This window comes from Tamandua tetradactyla, chromosome 12 (genome assembly GCF_023851605.1).
Source record: "Tamandua tetradactyla isolate mTamTet1 chromosome 12, mTamTet1.pri, whole genome shotgun sequence".
Lineage (NCBI taxonomy): Eukaryota > Metazoa > Chordata > Mammalia > Pilosa > Myrmecophagidae > Tamandua > Tamandua tetradactyla.
In genome coordinates, this window is record NC_135338.1 from 57,365,502 (window position 1) to 57,386,671 (window position 21,170).

At 48.3% G+C, this 21,170-nt stretch overlaps 1 long non-coding RNA gene across 2 annotated transcripts in view; it reads right to left on the bottom strand.

Moving 5' to 3' along the window:
- LOC143652180 (uncharacterized) overlaps positions 1-21,170 on the bottom strand; it is a 134,884-nt gene that overhangs the window by 84,682 nt on the left and 29,032 nt on the right. The window contains exons 3-4 of one of the 2 annotated variants that reach the window (XR_013160470.1): positions 19,053-19,145; positions 17,440-17,543 (exon numbers count right to left, since the gene is read on the bottom strand). This is a non-coding gene — a long non-coding RNA (uncharacterized LOC143652180). The remainder of the gene's footprint in view (positions 1-17,439; positions 17,544-19,052; positions 19,146-21,170) is intronic. The other variant, XR_013160469.1, reaches the window with a different exon arrangement.

Consider the following 21,170-nt stretch of genomic DNA (forward strand, 5'->3'; position numbering starts at 1 on the left):
CTGGATATCTTACCTACAGAACTGTTAAGATGATAACCAGGGCTTCTTTTAAGCTGCTAAGTATGCAGTCATTTCTTTTGCTGTAATAGAAAACTAAGGCACTCATTTAATCCTTAATCTTTGACCCTGCAACCCTGCTCAGTGGACAGTCTCCTCCCTGTTTTACAGGTAAGGCTCAGGGAGGTCCAGTAACACCGTAGACTCAGCCAGAGGAAACCTGATCTCTCTAACTCTGGCCTCATCTGCCCTACCTTCAGACCGATATTTAGTGAGCATTTTGCATGAGCCAGTCCAAGGCTGGGCACTATAGACTCAGGTGAATCTAATAAAGTCTTTGTCCTGAAGATGTCACGGTTTTTTGGAGAACGACCCATAAGATGGAAACAGTGAAAAGAATCACAGAGCACAGGTATAGCTCTCACATTTTAGAAACGTTAGCGACTAAAGCCTGGTCACTGATTTAATGCCTTCATTTTACAAAGCCAAACCTAAAACAAACCTCTCTTGACCTACCTCTTTCCTTCCCTCCTTCTGTTCAGGGGGCAATGAATGGTGGGCTTTTTTGCCCTTTGGAAGACAAGGAAGGAACAAGGCCCAGTTGCTATGCCAGCTGGTTCCAGTGCCTCCAATCCCCACCCTCTCTTTAGGAAAAAGCAGAACAGATACTCCTGTGCATCCTCCAGGGCAGGAGAAAGAAGAAGGGAGAAAGGACCTGCTTCCTCTCCCTCCACCGACCGCAGCCTTCCCCGTGCCCCTTCCCCAGCCCAGATGTCAAGGACAACTGGGGGCAGGCAGGAGTGTGTGACATGAGTGACAAGGGCTGTGGATTCATTACCCTGTGTACGAGGACCCAAAGGCAGATTCCCAAGTATCAGGAACCCCAGGCATTTCTGAGCCCCTGCCCCACCCCAGTTGTACGTGATTGCCTGTCACAGGAAGCTAGAAGGAACCCCAAACCACAGGGCTTCCTAAGAAATGCCATCTGAGCAGACAATTTCTTTAGTGTGTTATTCCAGGAAGGGTTGCTCAGAACCCAGACCACAGCCAGGTATAGCACAGCCAATCCTGCCCAGAGTCCCTCGATGGTCTGCCAGGGGCCAGAAGAACCTACAAGCATCTGTGTGGAGCAGAGGCCCTTTTGGATGACGGTGGACAGTGACTGGCACAAAGATATGCTAGGCTATCATTTCCCTGCAAGGCTGGCCCAGGGTGAGGCCACGGTGCTGGTGCAGACCTCTGTCCAGGAAAGAGGACACAGACCACTGCTCTGCAGCCCAAAGGGCAAAACAAGAAACAAAGGGAGCCTGGCCGGGGGTCCAAGCAGGAATATAGAAATTCCAGAATGGGGAAGCTGCAATTCTAAAACATGTCTCCCTTCTAAAGAGAAAAGGCCAGAATAGGCAAATACGAAGAGACAGAAGCAGATGAGTGGTTTCCGGGAAGAACTGGGGAGTGACTGGTTAATATGTCTGAACTTTCTGTTTGGGGTGATGAGGATATTCTAGAACTAGATAGTGGTGATGATAACACAAATGGTCCCTAATGCCTCTGAATCGTGCACTTAAAAATGTTTAGGATGGTTAAATTTTATGTTATGTATGTCTTACCACAATTTTTAAAAGTCCTTTTATAAAAACTATAAAATAAAAAAATAATAATAATAAAGAGGAAAGAACCTGTTCTGCAAAAGGTCTTGCTGTCCAGTTGACCCCGGATAGGTCTGGACATACAAATGTGGGGTGGGACAGACCCTCATCCCTCAACAACCCTTAAGATTAAGGGGCTACAACTCTGCAAGTGAAATCATTGCCCTCCCTTCTACATGGGACATGACATCCAGGGGTGAAAGTCTCCCTGGCAACGTGGGAGATGACTCCCAGGGATGAATTCAGCCCTGATACTTTGGGATCAACAATTCCATCCTGCCCAAAAGGGGGAAAAGAAGTGTTACGAACAAGGTACAAGTAGCAGAGAGAGTTCAAATAGAGTCAAGAGGCTACTCTGGAGGTTGCTGTTAAGCAAGCTTCAGCTACCTATCATAACTTGCCAAACCTCAACCAAAACCATTCCAGCCAATCCTAAAGAACACCTAGGGCAATATATAAGATTCTTCAAAGGTTCCATGCACTAGAGTAACTTTCTGGAAACCTACAACCTCTAGATGGGTCCATGGGCCAGATAAGGCCTGAAACCTAGAGGGCCCAGCGTCTCCAGAACATCAGTTAGTTTCGTCTCCCTACCTTATATTATTGACAGCCCCTTCCAACATGAAAAAGTTAGAATGGCCATAGCCCAAATACCCCTGAAGAGAAGGATAGAAAGATCAAAGATGATGGTGGAGTTATACAGAGAAGGGAGGATTTAACAAATGAATACGATTGCTGAATCATGTAATTGATATCTCTTTTAGTTTCCAGTGTCTTAGAGCAGCTAGAAGTGAAAACCTAAAATTGTGGAATCATAACCCATATCAAACTCTGAAATTTGTTCTACAACTAATTGTGGTGCTGTGCTTTGAAATTCATTGCTTTTTTGTATATATTTTATTTTTCACACACACAAAAAAGGCGATTGTGATGATAAAAACAGTATTTACTCCTTCTAGCCTCCAATGTTCTGGAGCAACTAGAAGGAAAACTCTGGGATGATGGAATGGTACCCCATGACAAACTCTGGGATCTGTCCTGTAACTATTTGTTGAAGAGTGCTTTGAAAACTATTGCTTTTTTCTTTTCTTTGATTTGCATATATGTTTTATTATACAATCAAGTTAAAAAAAAAAAAAGAAAAAGAAAGATTAAGGGATTAGAACTCTCTGAGGGGGAATTGAGGCAGGCCAGAACAGGGACCTGACTGGGGAGAGAAAATACTGTGAAGGAGCCCTTGGGCAAGGACAGCTAATCAAGGCCCAGAGGACCCGTAGTGCGCCAACACCCCACCTGGGGGTACCCACCTAGGTAAAGCACCAGCGGCAGCCGACCCACCCAGATGTACTATCTGCCACCAGGCACAACCCTGGAGAGGTGGGAGGGCAGGAGAAGGGCCCCAAACAAGGAAGGGGGAGTGAATAAAGCTAAGCAATAAAAGCAGAATGCAGGGCCTCTCACTTCTCACCCCTCTTTTCTTGCGAGGATGCCCTCGTGTCCTCTCACACGCATTCTCAATAAATTTTCTGCCTGCTTTAAAAACAAAATGTGGGTGGAAGAGAACTGGTTGCTCTGTGACACACAGAAAGCAGAATACAGAATTGGGAGCCCGTAGAGAGGGTGCTGATGGGGAGGAGTAGAAAGCACCAGATAGAGTCATGAACAGGTAGGATGGAGGGAGGCTGGGACTGTGTGTGGGGAGAAGTCACAAATCTTCAGGGGATTCTGCACCCTCACACACTCAGCATGTGGTGACGTTTCACTTTGCTTTGTCTGTCGAAAGAGAGGGAGGGTCAGGGTCCCTGTAGGGTGTGGCACAATGCAAATTAGGTAACACCAGTGGGGTGCCAGCTGCAGGTAAACCAGAAATTAAATTCAGAAGAATTCGATGGAATCAAGCACATGAAGCCAGAGGCAACCATGAGTACTCAAATCCCCAAAAAATCTCAGAGAAAGCTTTGGGTTTCCTAGGGAGAAAATGGAGGCTCCAGCCAATTTATCTAGATCTTAGGATTCAGGGAAATCTTTGCTGACTTCAGGCCACAAAAAAGAAGGCCCCTCAATGCTTCATTCCCACATGCCAGTACCCTGATGTCAGAGGGAAGTCCCTAGGGTGAGTGCCCATCATACCAGCACAGCCCCCATGGTAGGACCCACCCCCCTGCATCGCCATTGCCTACTCACTTGCCTGCCTTCCTCTTTAGGCTCAGGAATCCTCAAGACCAGGGACTGAGTTTTATTCACCCAAGCCTCCCCAGAACTTAGCTCAAGGCTCAATAAAAACTGATGTTAGGTGGACTTTTTGAGAGTCTGATACGGGGTCAAGCTCTATATGTACAAGTCAAATAAGACCAGCAAACTGTTCCCAGGTCCTCACATTCTTATTGAAGTGCATACCCTGGGAAGGCAGTGAGATCCCCATCTCTGGAGGTATTCAAGCAGAGGCTGAACCACAGCCGACACAGAACTGGGAAGGGCACTCAAACTCTGATCAGTGGTTGCCTACATGGCTTCCAGTGTCCCCTTCTGGCGCTTTATTTCCTGACTCCCTGAGATCACGGTCCTACAAAATACTGCCTCCTAGATTTTGCAACCCTTCCAGTCTTCCAGCTTCCAGCAAGCTGTCCATGAGCAGAGGGGGGTAAACAAGAGCTGAGTCATCTCTTGGAATGCCTAAGTACAAGTCATCTCCCTCCTTAATAACCATTATAAACACATTATCGGGGGGTCTGGTTGTTTGTGCCTTGGAGTTTATATTCCTGCACGAAATGTAATATCAAGGATAAGCCAACAAACATCTCTCCGACCCATATTTAGTCATCTTTGTGTCTTGTCTGTACATTATTCACTCCTGAAGGTCAACACTACTTCTGCTGGGTGAGAAGAGATGTGGGAAAGTAGCCCTTCAACCCACAGTCAGCCCAGCAAACCAGCCAGGAGTCATCTTTGGGCCTGACATAGAGAGGCCACAGTTTCTCCCATCTCTGTCTGCCTTAGATTCCCGGCCAAGGCTGAACTCCTCTTTGCTGGTGGTTCAACATCAAATCCATAAATCATTGGGATCCCACTCTGAATCAGATGCTTTACATAATGGATCTCTTGTTTCTGATCTTCTCAATAAGTTAGATATTAAAAGCCCTATCTCACATATGGGGAAGCAGAGGTATAGCCAGGTAAGGGATATGCCCAGGTCCCACTCAGCCACAAGCCAACCTGGCTATAGGTTGCAGAAACATTTCATGCCACGCTTATCCTTCCAAATTGTACTCTTCCAGAGTTCCCAATTTTGACGAATGGCATCAACCTCCATCTGGTTTTCCAAGTTTCTAAGGTCATTTCTAACATTTCCCTCTTTCCCATTATATCTTTTAGAATTAGCTTCACCTGCATACATCAGAAATCCAGCTATGGTGGCTTAACCAAATAGCCATCTATTTGTCTTGGGTTAACAGGTAAACTGGAGACAGTCAGCCTGGGGCTGGTACACCTGCTTAAGGAAGTTATCAAGAACCCAGATTCCTCCCTGCTACCTGCTCCCCCATACTTACCATGAAGGGCTCATCTTCGTGACCACAAAAATGCTGCACTACCTCCTGGCATTGCGATTATGTTCCAGATAGGAGAAAGAGGGAGGATAAAAAGATTTAAAAAATCATGTCTCCCGAATTTGTTCCTTGTTATCTGGGAAACAATAGCTTTGCCTGGAAGTCTTGGTAGATTTTTGTTTACATTTTGTTGGTCACAAGTAGATTATGCAGCCACTTTTATTGCAAGGTATTCAGGAGGTGAACAGTACCTGGGCACATTGCTGGGTTGCTACTGATAAGAAGAGGAAAAGGGTTATTGAATAAGCCACCAGCTGTCTGCTATACTCACTCCCCCTCACTTATCTGGTCCCTGCGTCCCATGTAGTTGAACACTCAGCTTTCTCAAATGGCCCTCTCTTTTCCTTCCCAGGATTTCTATCCCCACCCAGGCCCCCAGCAGCCTCCTGTCACTATTCTCTGCAGTCTCACCCTGCTCTTGTCCACCCTCCACTCTGCCCCAAGCAACCTTTCTAAGAACAGAACACATTGCTTCCCTGCTCTCAAACCTTCCATTTCTCTCCATTGCTTACAAGAGGAACTCCCAGATTTCTCAAGCTGATGCTAAGACATCCCACCCCAAACTACTTCTTCACCCACATCTCCTAAAACACTTGATGTTCAAGCCACCCCACGCGATTTCCCAGGCCCCAAGCAGCGGCACCCACCTACCCCCATGCCTCTTTACCTTGGCCCCTGCCGTCCTTACTGTATCTAGGACGACTTTCTTTCTGACTACTCTACTTATCGGAAATTCTCTTTTTAGTCTCAGCTCAAATGCAATCTTTCTTATAACCATTTGCTCACTGCCCCAACTGGAATCTGTCTCTCCCTCCTCAGTGTGATACCATTTTATACAGCTTGCCTTGGAGTCCAGCTGATTGTTGCAGTGTCTCTTTGACAGCTTTTGACTGCCTGGCATCTGTTCTTTCTTCTTCCAGTAAGAGCTTCTTGGGGATCCACCCCTTCCCCATCCTTGGTTCCTGAGGTCCCAGGGGCATCTGGTGACATCATATGAGTCTTGGTTAAGTGTCTCCTGAAGCTAGACATACCCCCTGGGATCTTTGGTTTTGCTACACTCTAAAAGGCCTTTTCATTTCAATCTGATAGAGTTGGATTTTCTGTTGTGATTGAAAGAGCCTTCCCAGGCAGCCTTGTGCGTCTCTCCCCGGCTAGGCTGGAAGCCTGTTAATGGGCAAGGTCTATACCTCGTTCCCCTTGCCTGGCACAGAGGGCCTCCCCGTGGGTCTGTGGGGGGCCTGAGAGGCTGGTGAGGGGCAGGAGGTCCACCCGGTTCCTGGGCCTTGCTTCTGCTGGACCACATCAGCCAATTGTGCCCTGTCCCCAGCTGCTTGGTTCGGGTCTTTTGCCTTTCTGTAACCCTTGACATCTGCTAAGTGGTTACCCTCAATACCATACTCAAAATTATGAAGCAAAGTCTATCTGGCAGCATCTCTGGTTATGAGCCTTGTTCTATTTAAGCCAGCAGTGCCTGGTACACAGTTGGTGCTTAATAAGCATTAGCTGTTATTATCATCCCTTGGGTAAACCAGTAAGTGAAGCATCTGCCACACATCAGCTGGTAACTGACACCTGCCAGCTTAGCTCCACCGTAATTGTAGCATGTGATCGGCTAGCCTCATCTTTTATTTTCACAATCTATTTAGATCAGGTGGGCTATATCCCCACACTGCCATCCTTCTCATCTCAATTGTTGCAAAAAGCTCAACCATTCTCTGCTGTTCACCCTTGCCTCCTTCCCTCCGTTATTAACACCGCAGCTAGAGTTCTCCGATGAAAGGTTAAGACAGGTCCATCATGCGTCGGCTCCAAACCCTCCATGGTTCCCTCCCGTTCCACATGAAATAAGAGACAAACTGGATCAATTCACTCACTCCAAGCCCTTCACGATGGGCCCCAGGACCCCACATTCCATTCCCCCTGTTCACTGTGTTCAGCTATGATGCCTTCTGATGAGTGATTCCAGCAGCCAAGGAACCCTCTGTCCTTCATACTCTTTCCTTCCGCCTGTAGTAGGGCTCTCCCAGGCAACTGCATGGCTTGTTTCCTCCCCTCCTTTGCGCACTTTCCCCTCCTGCCTGCACATCATACCCTCCCCCCCATACCCATCATATTTTTCAGTATGGTGTGTTCACACCAGACAGTGCATATGTGCTTGCTTGCTTATGTGTCACCTGGGTCCCACAGGTAGAAGGTAGACCCCACAAGGCACAGCATTTGTCTCTTCACTGCTGAAGCTCAGGGCCAGTGTGGACATGTGATTTCCAGGACACCGAAGATGTGCCCTCTGTCCTCCAGAAAGCTGTCAGCAAGACTCCCAGCCCAGGTGCCAGGTGGGTGACCCTGGCCATTTTGTGTCCCCTCCCCTGGGAAGGCAAGGACAGACAGGAAGCAATAACATTTATTGAGTACCTATTATGTGTCAAGAAAAGTGGTCGGGGACAACGTTAAAATAAACAAAGGAAAAAAATGAAGTCCTCACCAGCCTCCACCTACTCTACGAGCCTTAATTTGAAATGCCGAACTCTCTCTCCCCCTCCCCCTCCCCCTCACTCTTGCTTTGGTTTGGAGACCCCTGCCCAGGTGGTATCTTAAACCAGCAGCTTCGCCTGCTTCTTGCTGGGCCAGCCAAAAGTGACCCACCCCACTGCGCTGGTTTGAAAGGATGTGTGTACCCTAGAAAAGCCATGTTTTAATCCTAATCCCATTTTGTAAAGGCAGCCATTTCTTCTAATCCCTATTCATTATTGTATGTTTGAAATTGTAATTAGATCATCTCCCTGGAGATGTGATTTAATCAGGAGGTTGTTGAACTGGATTAGGTAGAGGCATGTCTCCAACTCATTTGGGTGGGTCTTGAATAGTTTCCAGAGTCCTTTAAAAGAGGAAATATTTTGGAGTATGAGAGATTCAGAGAGAGCAGAGCAGAACAACGTAGCCATGAGAAGCAGAGTCCATCAGCCAGAGACCTTTGGAGATAAAGAAGGAACGTGCCTCCCTGGGGAGCTTCATGAAATAGGAAGCCAGGAGAAGAAGCTAGCAGATGATGCTGTGTTCGCCATGTGCCCTTCCAGATAAGAGAGGAACCCTGACCGTGTTCACCATGTGCCTTTTCAGATGTGAGAGAAACTCTGACTGTGTTCACCATGTGCCCTTCCACTTGAGAGAGAAACCCTGAACTTCATTGGCCTTCTTGAACCAAGGTATCTTTCCCTGGATTCCTTTGATTGGACATTTCTATAGACTTGTTTTAATTGGGACATTCTTTCAACCTTAAAACTATAAACTAGCAACTTATTAAATTCCCCTTTTCAAAAGCCATTCCATTTCTGGTATATTACATTCCGGCAGCTAGCAAACTACAATACCCACCTCCCTCAAATGAGCTCAAAAAGTGGCTCCGTGATTCAATGAGGAGCCATGTGGCCCTAGAGTCCCCACCAGCCATCCAGTCCCAGAGGTTGCGTCCCCATTTCACTCCCGAGAGCCCTGTCCAAGTGCTGACAACCTGGCCCAGGAAAGCTGAACTCTAACTCCAGGTACCGGGTGGACGTGTCATGTCTGAGAAGGAGCCAGCTCGTCTCAGGTCCAACTCTTAAACCAACAACTCCAATTTTGCTCCCCTCTTTGCTGCAGACATGCCTGTAGGTATTCAATAAACGTTGAATTCACCAAGTCTTTTGGCTGCATCTTACGGAGAACAGCAGGTTTTCTGGACTGTGCCTCCCAATTGCTAATATCTCTCTTCCTGAATGTTGTTGGGTGGAGTCCTAAATATGAGGATGGGCTTTAGTGTCCTAGGGCTGCAGGTGACCTGGATCCTAAGAGTGCTTTTTCCCTCGTCCCAGGCTGCTTGCTGCCCTTGTCTCTGGTCACAAGGGAAATAATCTCAGCAGACCCGAGTGAGCTCTGGCCACCACTCTGTACTTTGTCAACCCTTGGCCCATGGCATCCACAAAAAAAAAGCTGCCCTTTCCTATCATGCTCCAGCATCATAACCAGCTGCGGGGTCTGTCCCAGCATGCTTGTCACTCCCTCCTGGGCACAGTCTGTCTGGGCACATGCCCGGCCATACAGCAATAAGCCTTTTTGTTGCTATTTATTCTACATATTCCCTCTAAGGAGCTGGAAGCCCATATCTGCATGGAAAGAAACACTTCTTTGAAATCTATAGGTGCAGGTACTGTTCTAGGAGGATATGGCCATGGGCTAGTCAGAAGGAAGCCCATCTCCAAGGAGCTTGTGTCCTAAAAGGGACAGACGGCAGGCACATAAACAAATACACAAATGAGATGTCAGTGTCTCCATTTCCTAGGGCTGCCATCACAAATTACCACAAACTGGGTGGTTTAAAACACAGAAGTGTGCTGCCTTTCACTTCCAGAGGCTGGAAGTCTGAAGTCAATGTGTCGGCAGGGCCCTGCTCCCTCTGAATTCGGTAGGGGAGAATCTTTCTCTACCTCTACCAGCTTATAGTGTTTGTTGGGCATTCTGTGTCCCTTGGCTGCCAGATGCATTATTCCCACCTGCCTCCATTGCCACATAGCCTTCTCCTCACCATGTCCATCTCTGTGTCCAAATTCCCCCCTTCTTATAAGGACACCAGTCATATTAGATTCAAACCCACCCTCATCCAGCTTGGCCTCACCTTAACTCATCACATCTCCAAAAACTATTTTCAAATAAGGCCATAAACTGAGGCATTTAGAGTTGGGACCTGAGCATATCTTTTGGGGGAACAGAGTTCAACCCATAAGAGTCACACAAAAAGGAAGCTCATGGGTGAGAGCAATTGGGCGGCCTGCATGGCCAAGGGACAGCTCTCTGAGGAGGCGGCCTTGGGCCCTGAAAGACAAGAAGGCAGCGACACCACGAGCTCAGAAAGAACATTCCAGACAAAAGGAGGCGTGAGAGTGGATGCCCTGAGCCACGGGCAGCTTCCCAGGCTGGGGGGCCGAAAGGCGTGAATGCCTGCAGAGTGCCAGCTGTTACAAAAATCCACGTTACAAAAGCCCCGTTGAAGAGGCTTGAGGAAGAGGTGAGGAAGTGAAGACAGCCAGTCCAGACAACTCTCTTGAGGTGCTATGAAGGGAGCAGAAAAGGTGGGGGGGGGGGGGGCTGGAGGGTGTTATGTGGTCCAGGGAGATGTAAAGGTGCCATTGGGGCAAGTTTTGGAATTTCAATAGAAAGGGGGTAATTGGTGTTTGGGGAAAGAAAGAGGCCATCACAGAGGCAAAGTCCTTGAGAGGGTGAGAGGGACCGGCCTTAGATCCAAATGGAGGCTTGTAGTAACTGCAGAACAGGTAGAGGCCAGTGCAGGGAGGCTGGGACTTGGAGCTGGGAAATTTTCATCCACATGCACCAGCTGCCTTTGTAAATTATGAGATAGAGTCATCGGCCAAGAGGGAAAGACGAAAGCTCGGTGGAAGATGTAGGGGAAGAAGAAGTGGTAAACTAGGAAACTGAGAGTGACTTCTCCAGGCAAGTGTAGGTGAGTTTTCTGAGAGTGCTAATTACTTTCTAGAGCTCTATGGTCCTAAATTTGAAGTGAGAATAGCCAACTCAGCTGTGGGACTTTTCCTAGCCATAATCAGCTTATAGGGACAGGCAGAGGGTGAACAGGTGCTTGGGGTGGGGAAGTTTTGGTGGGACGTGAGCTGGAAGAAGAGGAGATGGTAGTCAGAAAGTGGGATAGGTTTTGTGAAGCTGCTTGAAGCTGACTTCAGGAACTGGTGGCCACGAGGCCTGGCGGTGAAGATCATTTGCTGTCCTTTGGGATCACTAGGAGGTGGCTTGGGGTTGGATGGCCTCATGGCTGCTGGTGGTGCCTTGACCAGGCTCATGAATGTAATCCCATTTGGAAATAGGGTCTTGGAAGATGTCATTGTAAATGAGGCCAAGCTGTATGAGGATGGATCTCAATTTGATAGGACCGGTGACCTACTAAGGAGAGGAAATTTGCACACAGACTGAGAGGAAAGACAGTCATGTGATGGGAGCAGAGATTGTGTTGTGGGTCACTGAAAGCCACCACCAAAGCTCTACACTTCAGAGATAGCATGGTCCTGCTGACACCTCAATTCAGACATCAAGTCTCCAGAACTATTAGACAACAAATTCCTGTTGCTTTTAGCCATCCTGTTTGTGGCTCCTTGTTACAGCAGCCCTGGGAAACTAAGACACTTACCCTCCTGCCCTCTAGGTCTCAGTTGCCCCATCTGTAAAATGGGCGGACCCCTCCAGCTTGGGCTTGAAAGAGTTAATACTACCACATGTGATTTCAAAGTTCTGTTCTTACAAAATCTTTCCCAAGTTTGAAAAATAGCTTTGAAGATAAAAATAAGCAGATGATGGTTTAAAACAGGGATTAGGAGGAGGCGAGTATGAAAACAGCCTCAGCAATTCTGGGAAGTCCTTAAATTATCCAAAAATATTGTTTAATTTTTTTTCAAGCCCTGTCTTTTATCCATAATGGGGCTTTCCCAATGGAGTCATAGTTCAGGAAATGGGCTCAGAAACCACTCAGCCTTTACAAAGGGGATGGCAGGAGAGTACCATCCACTACCCCTTTTTGCATGCCGGGTATCGTCACATATCGCACTGTACATGGGCTGGGGTAGAGCCAGGACCCGAAGCAGATCTTTTGAGTCCGGGGCACTCCTTCCATGAGGGTCTGGCTGCCAAGACCCAGAGTGAGGCTGTGCCAGGCACTGGAAGCCTGGCTCTCCAGACCCCAGCAGTCAGGGCTCACCTCTCCTCACCCGTACTTTTCCAAGAGTTCTCAGCTCCTTGGGCCATAAGGGGGACCCCCCTTCTGGCTTCAACCTGAACAACTTTGCTTTTATTAATGAAAAAATTTCTTTGGAAAAAAGTCTCCGTTGCTTACCAAAAAAAGAAGAAGAAGAAGAAGAAAGTTTGGAAACGCAGCTTTTCTTTCCACATTTTTTTCTCGATCCTAAATTGGTTACAGCGAAAACGCATGGCTCACAGACATCCAGAATGCAGAGGAAAGAATAATCAAGGCAGCTTTTAATAAGGGGCAAGGCGTTTGATGATATTGTGAGATGTGAGCGTGCTTCTGGATGTGTCGTGTGTGTGTAGCTCCCCCACCCACAGAAAGTCAGGGCAGACAGGTCTTGGACAGGACATCCTGACGTGCTCCTAAGAGGTGACTGCAGCTGGCAACCACAGCTTTGTATATGCTCCCCAGATTCTGAGATACACAAACAATAAATTCAAGCAATGTGTCTTCCTTCAGTTTCTGGCTTGCTGTGTAGTCACAGCTGTGGGTAATCCATGGGGCTCCAGGCCCAGCTGTGCAGGGTAGAGCCCCTTGAAGCATCTGCAGACTACACAGCAGGGAACCACCCACCTGCCAAACTGTAGCAGCAAAGAAATGAGGTTCTATAAGGAGGCCTAGGCTGGACCCCTATGGGAGACCCTTTGTCTCCTGAGCCCTGGCACACCCTGGTCCCCAGATGTCTCCCAGAGCCCCCACCATGTGGTCACCAAGCAACGATCCATCGTTCTCAATGGTGAGCTCTTGGAACCCACGGCTGAGTGCACGACCTCTATTCCAGCACCCCCAGTGCCAAAAGGAAGCTGACAAAGCCCCAGCGCCCGACACACAGGCCCTTTGTGATCTGGAGCCCATCCAGGTGGCAATCAATAAACTCGTTCATTTCATCACCTCACTCCTGACTTCACTGATGCACAAATGCCTGATCAATCCAGCAACTGCAGGCCTTCGCCAGGGCCCCGCACAGAGTGGGTGGGGTCAGAGTTTATGAGGGACTGGATGAAAAAACAAATGTAATACACAAGAGAGTTTTGAAAATAATAAAGTAATAAAAAACTGGAATCACAAATGTAGGAAGTTGTAACTCTTAGGAAGAACGCTGTTGCCACATTCCCTGGTGGGCCACTTTTTTGTTCTTGTCACATGCTTTTATGGAAATAAATGATTCAACCTTAAGAAGATCAATCAACTAATTTTTTAAATTAATGGCAATTGTCTTCTCCTTATAGGAAATATTGAAAATATGAAGAGTAAGTATTTATAGTTCCAGCAAACAGCTATAACTTGATGCACGACAGTGTATTGTCTTCCAGTCTGTTTTCTACGTGTGTGTGTATGTGTGTGTGTGAATAAGTAATGTGAGATCAGATTGCACACTGTTTCATAGCTGTTTCCAGCTGACATTTTATTGTGAGCAGTTTCCTGTGTCTTGACATCTGAGTTCGGGCCCCAACACTCCTACTTTTTAGCCCCACCTGGGGCCCTGTTGAACTCCTACTATCTCGTCTCTAAAACAACAATCTGACTGGGACAGATGCTCCTGATGGTCACCAATATCAGCTTTCTCTTTTGCAGACATAGCATTAAACTATTTCCTAGCCTTTGCAGCCAGATGAGGCCACCTGCCTGTCTTCTGGCCAGCAGATGCGGGAGAAGTGATGTACAGGACCGGTACTCCTGGCTCATAAGGTCTCCCCTACGCCATCCTCTGTCCCTTCTTCTTACTCTCCAGCCCCCCCCCCATCTGGACTGGATGAAACTAGAATATCACAAAACAACAAGATAGCAGCATCTCAAAAGGGGACAAACATGAATCAGAGCTTGGAGAAGGACCCAATGGGACTGTGATATGAATAAGAAAGAAATGTTGGTTGCTTAACTCACTGAGGCATCAAGATTTATTTGTGACTGCAGCCTAGTCAACCCTGATCTGACAGTTACCTGCCTCACAGGGCATGCCATGCCATTTCAATAAAATACGTGAAACCAGCAGCCCGTAAAGCACTCGACAAACAAGAGCCTTTAAAAATTAAAGAACAGTACATGCAAAATAAGGCACCTGCTAAGTCAGATAACATGAACTGCAAGGTACGTGAACGTCACTGAGAAGAGAAATCATTATGGACAGGAACAAAGAGAAAATAGAGGTCTTGAGGGGAGTCTGCTGGGAGGAGCAGCAGGGACGTCCGGTATAATTACCGGGAAGGTGGGAAGCCAGCAACACCCCAGGCAGTGGGCATGTTCAACTACTGGTCCTGCCACCAGATGACTGAAAAGGACCCTGTGGAGGGATCCCTTCTCACTCATTTCACTTCTACTCTGGACCCTCAGGACTGGCTATGAAGGAGCGCAGTCTCCGGCAGCATGCAGAGGTGCCCGTGCCTGCAGAAGTCCGTAATAAGACAGAGAGTCAACACATTGGAAGGCCCCAGCTCCGGTAGGTGGGGGTGGGAGGCAGGCATCGGAAATCATCTGTGTTCCTCTTTCCCCATGTTAAAGATGAGAAAATTGAAGGCCCAGGAAGTTAGATGGCTTAGGTTCGGACACACAGCACAGCACTTTATGGTGGAGATTAAACAGGCATATGAACTAGGTGATGACACTTTGCTTTACAACATTACATCAGTCTCCCATCCCACTTGGATAAAAACTCAACTCCTTAGCCTGGTGGCCCTGCATGATTTGGAACCTTGCCTTACCCTTTTGGGTCTTGAAGAAGGGCCTGGCTAGTTTCCACCAATACCACTGCCATTGGTATTCCACTAGACAATATTTCCCAGCCCTGCCCCCCCCCGCAGCTAGAAGTCATCACAAATCTGAGTTCCGACCAATGAAACATGGACAGGAGTCAAGTACACCACTGCTAAAACTAACCTAAAACCCGCCACACAATGGTTCATAGTTTCTCTCCTTCCTTGGCTATTGACCAGATACAAAGAACCCAATGGAGGAGTCCCAGACACTAGGCACACAAGGGAAAGCAAGGTCACATGACATTAAGAGCCTGGATTTTGGAAAGACAGAGGAGCGCAGAGACTGCACCCCAACAAAGCCACATTGAGCAATGAAATGAGCTAGAAATAGACTTTGATTTGTCAAGCCCCTGAGATACAGGAATTGTTTGTTACTGCAGCTAGCATTAACTCACTCTGGCTGATGCAGACCTCCTCTTCTATCACATGCTGCTGGTTGCATGTCACCTTCCTTCATACCACCCTCCCTCACTGGACTCCCACCTTGCTGGATTTCTTTATGTTTCTTATTATGGACAGCTTGTTCCTGCCTCCGGTCTTTGCACCTGCTCTTCTCCTTGCCTGTAAAGTTCTCCCTGACCTCATGACTGCTTCTTTCTCATTATAATTTCCAGCTCTTCAGAGCCACTTTTCCTCAGCCACTCTGTGGTCATACTCTATATAATCACTCTTTCATTATACTCTTAGCATTTATGACTATCTAGAAATATCTTGCTTCTCTATCTGTCTGCTTGTTTGTCTCTGTCCCTCCTCTGCTAGAACATATACTTCATCATGTCAGGAACTTTGTTTCGTTCGCTGCCATATCCCCAGCACTTATCACAGGACATGCTTTTAAAATATTTGTTAAATGAATGAGTGGATGATTGAGCAAATTTTAGTCCCATAATACCCAGGCTAGGACCACTTTGCCTGTATAACATGATTCTGTCAGCTAACATTTCAGTGCAGAGGGTCGCTCCAGCAATTCACTAGGGTAGGGAGGGCCTGCCCTAAGAATCGAGGCCAGTTTGTCAATCTAGCCCAAGTAAAGATCCAGACATCTCAGAAGCCTCTCTCAAGCAGAGGAAGGTTTGCAGCTGTTGGTTCTAACTGGCATGTGGACGGCTAAGTGCAGCTGTGTTTGGCACGTGAGTTTATAATAAGTCAGAAGTATTTTTCCATTTTGCAGGAAGAAGCCAGTAATGTACCCCTCAGCCGGGGAGGATGGGGGTGCAAGAGACAGACCCAGAGAGGCAACTTGAGCTTATTTACAGCCAATCCCTGCTCAGCCTTGCAAAAGCTAAGAGAAACCGGTCCTCTAGCATTTTCTCCAGGGAGAGTTAGTTCTGCTTCACTGAGGGAGACAGCTCAGGGCAAGTGGCCACCAGGCAGTGAACTGGAGCTGGCCTTGTCTTTCCCTCTTGGCAAATAAGCAGAAGAAGGCCATGACAGGTCAGGGGGCTGCTGATGTGGGAAACCAGAGGAACTCACTGACTTGCCTCTGATGTGCAGAGAAATCATAGTAACTTCTTCACCTATCTGATCCCCAGCTTTCTCCATTTAGTGAAATGGAGAGTTGAAACATTTCCACCTTCACTCTAACATTCAGGAGAAAGGCAGGAATAGAATCGCCCCCTTCTGTATAGATGAGGAAGCTGAGGCACAAGCAGTTTAACAGTGCACCCACATAAAGGATAGACCCCTTTGGACCTGGGCAGTCCATGCACTTGACCACTACCTGTGCACCCTTTGATCCTGATCTCGTCTGTGCACCCTTTTATCATGGTCTCCCTCCAGCCAGCCTCAGAGGCACCTTGGGAACCAGACTAAGTGATGGATGTGGCTGCGCATCTGTAAGCCAAAAGTACTTCCAGATGTTCAGTGTCCTTAGAAGAGGGGACCATGGCTGAGAGGGGAAAAAGGAGAGGACAGTACACTGTGGAGTATGCTGCCAGTCTCTGATGCCGTCATTCATCAATTTGTTCATTAATTCACTCATTCAGCTAACAGTTACTGGCATCCACTGTGTACCAGGAATTGTGGTACACTAAGACATGATCACTACTTCCACAATGGGATGGGGAATGTTCAACTGGGCTATGGGGACCACATCCTCTGAGCCTCAGGGTACTTGCACATGCTGCTCCTACCACCTGGGACTCTATTCTGCCCTTGTCCCTGGTGAACTTTACTTCTTCTAGCAGCAGCATAAATATCACTTCCATAGGCACTAGTTCTTGTTGCCTGCACCCCCAGCCTCCCCCTTCCCTGCAAATGCCCAAGAAGTGGCTAAACATTATTTGTGATATTGTGCATAGAATGTCTTCTTCCCCCAAAAGTCTGTGTCCTCTGTCAAGGAAGCCTGCTTTGTTCACGCAGAATCCCCAATGCCCGGCACCCTGCCTGGTACATGTAGAGACACACACACATGTTTTTTAAAAGCTGAATTCATGAATATCTACCGTGATCCAAACATGTATTTCCAATTAGTACAATTATAACCATTTTTTCCCTTCCCTGATCACATGTTGTTTGGCTGGATGACAAATGCTCACACAAAAAAAGCCTCCATCCTTGCACAATCCATGACCCCAACCTCATCAGTGCAAACACGCTCCTGGTAGCAGCAACCCCACCCAGGGCCTTTCACTTACCTTATCTCTGCAGCGCCATCCTGCTTGTCCCACTGACCACTTCTGATCTCTGCTGCTGAAGATTCCAGGTCTCCTCCCAGCTCCCCTCCTTCTAATGGGACAGCCTGATGGCAAATGCAGATAATTCTCTGTGTTACCTGGGGTAGTCACTCGACCTCTCTTGCCCTCGGTTCCTACTTCATAAAATGAAAGGTTGGATTAGAGGATTACTAGTGGCCCCTTGGCTCTATGTGCCATGTGCAACCCTCTGTGGCCTTCTGCAGTTCAGCCTGATTGCTCATTCTTGCCATGTGAACTTCCTTGTGAGTCAAAATCCACCCCTCACTATTCCACCCCATGTAACTTTCAAGCCTCCAGGCTATGCCCTCCACCCCACTCCAACCCTCACTGACCTGTCCAGTCTCACAGTTTCTGTACGCCTGTGACCAGAGACTGTGTTATATATTTTTCAGTATAAAGTGTCACCTCTTCCAGGAAGTCCTCAGTCCTACATACTCCTGCAGGGCCCTGTGGCTGCCTTCACAACACTTCCCACGCTAAGCTAGTGCTTTGACTCAGGGCTGCCTTCTCACAAGCTGAGCAAGGCCGAGCCCGTGTGTCTGGCTCACTGCAGGCCTTGGTACCTGGCAGAGCACATGGCCCTGAGTAGGCACTCAATAGGTTTGTTGAATGAATGCATGAACAAAAGGACATACTATCCTCAGGGGAATGCTGGTGCTCAGGTAAGATAGGTGGAACTGTGAGAGCAACGGGAAAACCAAAGAAACTTACTTTGTTCTCGTAAACCATCCATAAAGGGCATGTGTACAGGTGCTTTGGAGAGGGCGTTACACAGAAGGGAAGAAACAAGGAAGTTGGGAGAGGAGACAGTCCCATTTTCTTCCAGAACATGTAAAGGCATTCTCCTAGAACACCGGAGCCGAGGGTTGCAGCCCTATGCCCTCCCCTGAGCAGGAAACAGGACCCTGTCTCACAAGTTCCCTTAGCCTCAGTGTCCACATCTGAAAAAGGACAGTGACAAGGGCTCGTCTTCACCACACTTGCTTCCAGGAAGCACGCAGGGCACTTGCAACCCAGCAGGGGATTCATTTGCCAAGATTAGGGACTCAGAGAGAATAATACATGGTACTGACAAGAGTTTACCGGGAGAGGAGGGTTCAGTCAGATTCCCGAGAATCTTGTTGATCCTTCAGCGGATACCAGAGATTATCTTTTAGGGTCACGTGGGGGAAATGAACAGCAAAAGAAAAGGCATAATAAACATAGACAAAAACAAATGTGAAATTACCCTGATAGAAAGGGAGACAAGGAAAGGCTCACCAAAAACGACATGTGGGAGGGAGGGGACAAAAGGGAGAGAGGTGGGAGAGGGAGAGAGGGAGGGGTGCAGAATTAAGAGGCTGGTGATAGGGTCAGCGCAACATCTATGGTTTCCATCTGCTCCCTGGAACCCAAGTCCCATCATCCCAAGATGAAAACCATCTGGCCCTCCTCACGCTACCTTCCAACACCAGTGTTTTTCCAGCTTCCCCTGCCATGTGGGGAGTATCAGGCTTGAGAATTCCATGTCTGAATCAGAGACTAGATGTCAGTAGGGCCCTAAATTATCCTACCTGTTGGCCTCCTTTTCAGATGGTGATGCTGCACTCAGAGAGGAGAACCTGCCCATGCCTGCAGCCTCTTCCCCAAAGGAGAACTCTTGCCACCTGTGCAGCATTTAAGTGAACAAAACACTTGCATGTCACAGTTGCATTTGATCTTCACAGCCCAATGATACCATGTGGGTGAGAAGGGGCAACAGGCACAGAGAAGGGCTGTGACATGGCCACAGTGACTCAGCCCAGAGACTTCAGGCTGTCATTGAGAGACCCTCCCTGATGAGATGTCAGCTCCCATCATGGCATCCCTCCTGCCCTGCCAGGGAGAAGATGGTGGGCGCCAAATGTTATCATTGACAGGCAACCCCTCTTGTGGCTGTCAGCCTGGGGCTAGGGTGACCTCTGTTTGTCCCCTTAGTGGGCAGGAGAGAGGGAGCCAGATTGGCTGCTCCAGGTGGCTTCATCTTCTTCTCCCCAGCTCCCTGCTCCTTGGGTCACTGTAATAGTTTCCCTGCCCCCTCTCCAGCTGTTAGAGGCCACCTGCCTTCCCAGGCTCGGGACCCCCTTCCCTTTTCAAAGGCCGTGATGGCCAGTCCACCATTTCCCACTGCATCCCTCTGACACCTTCCTCTTCCACATTTACATGAACCTCACGATTACACTGGACCCGCCCAGGTAATCCAGAATCATTTCCTTATTCTTAAAGTCAGTGGATTAGCAAACTTGATTCCATCTGCAACTGTAATCACCCCTTGCCATGGAGCCTCCCATATTCACAGGTCCTGACCATGAGGACTTGGGCCTCTTTGGTGGGCCACTGCTCTGCCCACCACAGTCACCCCTGTGGGATGATGGGGTGCAGAGCTGCAGCATCCACACGCCCCCCACCTCGGATGGCAGGTGGACACCCTCCCTCCGGCTCTTCCAGGATCAGAAAAGGGTGAGAGAGAAGACTGATTAGATGGCGTCCTAACACCAGATTTGTCGGAAGTTAAAATGGGTTTCTTGAACCTTAGAAGGCAACTGACCCATAGGAACCCAAGGCTAGAGGAGCCATGGATCGATAGGGGGCCTGGACTTTTCCAGGAGAGGTGATCAGGACCAAAGCAATTGGGGTCTGGCTTGGGAATCTGGATTTGAGTTCCAGAGAAATGGCCATTAGCTGTCAGTAGCAGTCGCTGAAAGATTCAGAGAGAAGGTATGCAGCAGAGTCTGGAAGAGCTGTGAGCAAGCAGAATCAGGAGACACAGCTCAGAGAGGGTAAGATACAGGAGGTGGAGGCCTCCAAAACAAGGCAGAGGTAGAGAGAGCCCCGACCCGGGCAGTCCCTGGGCAGTGTGAGAGGTGTGTGTCCTGCAGTCACCACACTCTCCACGCTCCTCCCAGCCTCAGCTCAGCCGGCAGCTGTGGCTACAGTGACTCTGCTTGGGCTTTGGCTGGCTTCATGCTGGTCCTCCTTGGCCTCGTAGGTGTACCCAGCTTCCCTCACCTCCTGCCCCGCGTGTTGCCTTGCGTGCACCTAAGGGACCCTACTCCCGCTCATGCAAGCACAACCCAAGAGTGCGGGAAACTGATGCTTCACTGGAAAACCTGCAGCCCACAGGGCCGATGCTTCTCCCTCTTGTCCCTTGGTGGACATTTCTGAGACACAATCCCAGTGGTGCTTGGAAGGTCCTGGTGGGGTCAGGCCCCCATCACCCATAGTAGTAGCCAGTTCAGTCTCGTGTCCTTTCACCATCTGTCCTGCCTTCCTGGTGTCACTCTCCCTGCTCCTTCGCTCTGTTCTTTGGGGTCACCCCCCCAAAAACATTATCCTTCCCAGGAGTCTTTGTCTCAGGCTGTACTTTGGAAGGAACCCCTGTGAGTGCAGGGTCTGCTATGTTTTAGGTCTAGCCTGTGTCCCTTCTGGGAAAGGCACTCCCGGCCGTGGGTTCTTGTAATGGTTTGAGGTATCTCTCATCATCAATATGTCCAAGTCCTGACCCCTGCCACCCTGGATGTAAATTTATTTGGAAATAGGGTCTTTGTAGATGTAATTAATGTAAGGATCTTTGCTGAAATCATAAGTTCAAAGACTGGTTTCCTTGTAAGAGAAAGGAAAGAGAGATTTTAGATGCAAAGACACACAGAGGC